At 35.1% G+C, this 5,460-nt stretch overlaps 1 pseudogene; it reads left to right on the top strand.

Annotated features, from left to right (window-relative positions):
- Positions 1-1,784: 1,784 nt before the first annotated feature.
- On the top strand, positions 1,785-1,903 carry LOC115214615 (annotated as a pseudogene).
- The last annotated feature ends 3,557 nt before the right edge of the window (positions 1,904-5,460 follow it).

Below are 5,460 nucleotides of genomic sequence, written 5' to 3' on the forward strand. Positions count from 1 at the left end.
CTCTGGAAACATGGGTGGTTCTTTCAACATCCTTAAACAACCCTTATTCAGGGACCTTTTGAGCGGGATGGGCTACTCAACCTGAAGAAAATTCTAACTGGGCCCCACCTGCAAGGTCATGTGCTGTTTATCTTGATATGAGATCACCATGTCGCGCACATATGGTTGTGATGCATGTGCCTGGTGTACCCTTATCAGACGGGTAGTCATGATGGGTATATTGGGCTTCGTATATTTTATCCCAGTGTCACTTTGATGGCATGAACTGCTCTCTCACTCAATAATAATAATAATAATAATAATAATAATAATAATAATAATAATAATAATAATAATAATAATAATAATAATGATGATGATGATGATGCCTTGGGCGGACCGAGAAAACGTTCCTCATTCTCTGAACCATAAGCTCACAACCGCTATCACAGTGGTTCCCAAAGTGGGTAATACTGCCCCTCTTGGGGCGGTGGAAAGATCCAGGTGTGTAGAACTGAAGGAAAGTGGGGGTGATGATGGGATGACCAAAATGAGGCGATGGATATAAAACCAACAAAATAATGGGTTAATTCGGTTATGTTTTGTTTGTGAAAAACAGTTGGTGGTCTATGTTTGTGGTGGACTGGGTGCAAAGGGTGCAGCAACCCTAAAAAGTTTGAGAATCACTGTGTTAATAAATCACTGACCCACTTCTTACCATAATCTGTCGTGGAGAGCTTACTTATACTTGGTAACTAAGTTATTGTTTGAATCTTTTTCCATGAAGATCAGTGTCAAGGGATTTAGACTTGGATTGCCTTTCAGAGTAAAGTTGAAGCACTCCGTGACCTGCTTGAAGGACCTCCAGTCTGTTGTCTATCCTTTCTTCCAGTTGTATGATTTCCCGCCTTTTTTCTTGTACAGACACACGCGTTTGCAAACTCGCCCACAATGGACTTATATTTGAAATGTGGTAGGTAGGTCTTGAACATCTACCAAATATGGTAAATTTATCATGAATATTAAACTCAGTCATTAATATAATCATGTATAGCAATGGAAACGAATTTTTCTGTCTCCTGTTAGCAAAGAGCATCAGATTTTCTGAAATAACACAACTAGTTTTATGCTGGGAAGGTGGCCAATAATTATTATGGAATTAAATGTGAACGAAATTCTGTCAACACTTAATCCGTGTTCGTTGATTTTAAACTTCATCAAGTGAAATTAATTTCCTATATAATTATTATATAATATATCCATAATTTGTTTTGAAATTTAATAACATACCTTTCCTTTGTACTTAAGACGTTGTGATTGATGTAGACATCACCGTCGCGATTTAAATTCTAATCGACAGACTTTTAAGCCATTTGATATAGTTTGTTTTCGCCTGTGACTAGCTTATGTTGCCCCTGGATTTGATTTTAGCATTAACTCTATTACGAGTGTTGTTCTATCATTAATTGTTTATTGTTAGAAGAAATCTGTATATTTTAGTTGTGTTGCCTAAATATCTTTGTCTATATAGCTTTGTTTTGTTCTGTGTGGTATAGGGGTTTGAAATTACACTTTTGTGTGCACATACAAGGTGTGGCATCAGAAAGCCAGAAGAGTGTTGTACGTTTGAAGTAGTGAAGTTTACAACTTTCACAATTGCAATAAAATTTATGAATCACATTGGTCATTAGTAGCTTGTTTTTGAATTCACATGCTTATGAATTTTTACCGGTGAAGTTTTAAAACAGATTTTATGGTGTATTATGTTTTATCCTATGAGCTAATATAAGGATTTTTGTATTCTATTTTACGGCCAAAACACGTAGAAAGCATCGGTTCTCGTCCGATCACCGAAGTTAAGCAACGTCGAGACTAGTGAGTACTTAGGTGGGTGATCGCTTGGGAGACCTTGGTGTTGTAAGCATCACACATTTTTATAGGCATAGGAGTGGCTGTGTGGTAAGTAGCTTGTTTACGAACCGCAAGGTTCCGGGTTCAGTTCCACTGCGTGACAACTTGGGCAAGTGTCTGCTACTATAGCCTCGGGCCGACCAAAGCCTTGTGAGTGGATTTGGTAGACGGAAGCTGAAAACAGCCCGTCGTGTATATGTATATATATATAGATATATATATATATATATATATAATATATATATATATATATATATATATGTGTGTGTGTGTGTGTTGTGTGTGTGTGGTGTGTGTGTGTTGTGTGTGTGTATGTGTGTGTGTGTGTGTGTATGTTTGTGTGTCTGTGTTTGTCCCCCCAACATCGCTTGACTACCGATGTTGGTGTGTTCCGCAAAGTGATCGATAGAATAAGTACTAGGCTTCCAAAGAATAAGTCCTGGGGTCGATTTGCTCGACTAAAGGCGGTACTCCAGCATAGCCACTGTCAAATGACTGAAACAAGTAAAGAGTATATGTTCATCCAGCCTATCTTTCACATACATTCGATTCATAAGAAAACCCTAGCTATCGTATGTATATCTAGAGTACCTGTTGATTAGTGTGTATCATATTCTATAGATCCCTTCAAAGAGTTTTGTTTGCTGGGAAATAGAAATACTCTTCTAAGTAAAGCCTTTTGAATATTTACATAACTGAAGACATTCGCTTTCTCTACCTACATATATTTGTCTTTGATGCAAACCGATGTGCTTTATTCGTTACTTTTTGTCGAAATTTTTTATGTCCAGAAATGGAGGATTGTAATGGTATAAGCTTCTTTGAACTCTTTTACACGTTGATTCTGCACTATGAGTTTTAGAACAGTTGCTTTTGATGTATTGTTTGAATTTATCGATGTCATCCGACCTATATATTAAGTCGAGTATATCATCTAAACATCAGGTGTGTATGCCTGGTATTATTTTTTCTATTGTGGCCACATAAGACACTACAATCGTTGGTCATAAGAGAAAACCTATTGCTAATCCATCCTCTTGCTCGCAGAATTTGCATTTTGTACAGGGAAACCGTACCTCATTATATTACCTGGTAATGTGTTGGGTTTCATTCTTGAAATTTCGTCTTTATTTTCTTTCTTCCACTGGAACCAACGGGGGTACAGCTGGTGAATGAAGCTGGTGTAAATAGTAGTCAAATCTCTCTCAAATCACACTCTGCAGGCTTTTAAGAGAAGGAAGGATAAAGTTCATAATATAATTTGAGATTTGCTATATTTGAATAAGAAAACAAGATGAAGAACCGAGATGACGGATGAGAATATATTTAACCATAAGCACACTTTTAAAATACCTGTTTGGCTATAGCCGGAAAGTATTTGGCCATGCCTGCTCAATCAAGTCTAACCTGGGGCCAAATACCAATAATAGTAACTTTTAAAAATTAAAATGAGAAAATATTTAGATTATAAATTCGTCTCGATTAATTAAATACCAGACTATAATTACATCTCCGGTGGTAAGGGTTAAGTCGGCAAGATTTGACACAGATTAACAAAAAATACTAGCAATAAAAGACAGCAGCCTTCGGGCACATTGGGCTTGTTCGATTCTGGTACAAGTTATTTATTATTTTTTTTTTGTTTGTTTTCGACAAATATGGAATTTAGTCTTTCGTAGTCCAATTTATCTTCTTTTATTTTCGTAAAAATTCAAAATTTACATTTCTCCTCATCTTTGGTTTGTGTACTTTTGAGTGCGAAATATCGGCGTCTCTGAATACGCATGTGTGTGTCGGTGTGCTACTGTGTGTTTGTATGTGTGTGTGTGAAACCCTTTCTCAAATGTTCAATTTACATATTTAAGCGCAATTTATAAATTATTTGCTATTTTATGTACGCATATCTCCTACATTTTAATATATATCGTATATGAATGACGTATGTATGTATGTATGTATGTATGTATGTATGTATGTATGATGTATGTATGTATGTATGTATGTATGTATGTATGTGGGTATGTATTATGTATGTATATATGTATGTAATTATGTATGTATGTATGTATCTGTGAATGTATGTATGTGTGTGTATGTATGTATATGTGTATGTGTGTGTGTATGTATGTATGTATGTATGTATGTATGTATAAATGTATGTAAGTATATACTCTTTACTCTTTTACTCTTTTACTTGTTTCAGTCATGTGACTGTAGCCTTGCTGGAGCACCGCCTTTAGTCGAGCAAATCTACCCCAGGACTTATTCTTTGTAAACCTAGTACTTATTCTATCGGTTTCTTTTGCCGAAGCCCTAAGTGATGGGCACGTAAACACACCAGCATCGGTTGTCAAGCGATGTTGGGAGGACAACATATATGTGGATGCACACGCACATGCGCAAACATGCATTTCATTTCCTTTTACTCAGATGGTTCTAGGACGAATTTCTCTCTAAAAGGTGGCTAGTGATAGTAAGACTAGAACTAAGTACACAAAGACTAAATACAAATAGTGCAAGACATCTTTTCTGATTCTCAAAGTATTCTTCCCATTTACTTGTCAGGTCTGGCCATATGTTTTTCGACCCTGGATGGATGAAAAGTAACGTTAACCTCGGGGCGATTGGAACACAAAATGCAAAGATTTGGAGTAGACACCACAAAGCATTTAATCCCATAACTAAACGACTACCGATTCACTGATTTACAAACGCTTACACACACTCTCTCTCTCTCTCATACACACACACATAAATACACCCACACCCACGCACAGATACCTATATAAATATATGTGTATCTCATTCTACTTATATCTATTTCTCTCTGTCTAACTCCCTGCTTCTCTCTTTCTCTCTCTCTCTATGTATACATATACATATATATATATATATATATATGTATATGTATATATATATATATATATATATGTGCGTATGTGTATGTATATATATATATATATATATATATATATATATATATATATATGTATATATATATATACATATATATGTGTATATATATATACTCATATATACACAGACACAGACAGACGCGCACCCACACATATATATATTTATATACATACATATATATGAACTATTTTTTTATATTATTATTATTATTATTATTATCATTATTATTACTATATTAGGAGTTTGTCAAGATTGAGGAAATTCCGGTGAATGACTGCTGCTTGCTTAATTTCTTCGGTGTTGGTAGATAATTACAAAACACAAACACGAATATGATGAATAACAACAAAACATGTTATTCACTGACTTTAATACCATACAAGAAATACGGACGTAATTATTCAACGCGAAAAGGAAACGGGGAATTGAATCGTCAGAACACAGAGTTTTCTGTTTTTATTATGTAATTTTATAGATTTGTTTCTCACCAATTAAGCGAATACGGAAGTGCTTCTTCATATGTTTTAATTAAATGTTGAAGGAAACCAATATAAGATGTGCTATTAGCTGTAAAATCGATGTCTGTATTCAGTAAAGTAGGATATTCAACCGGGGAGATTTGGCAGATATTTCTGACCATACATAACCTTCTTT

This window comes from Octopus sinensis, linkage group LG7, assembly GCF_006345805.1.
Source record: "Octopus sinensis linkage group LG7, ASM634580v1, whole genome shotgun sequence".
NCBI classification, from domain to species: domain Eukaryota; kingdom Metazoa; phylum Mollusca; class Cephalopoda; order Octopoda; family Octopodidae; genus Octopus; species Octopus sinensis.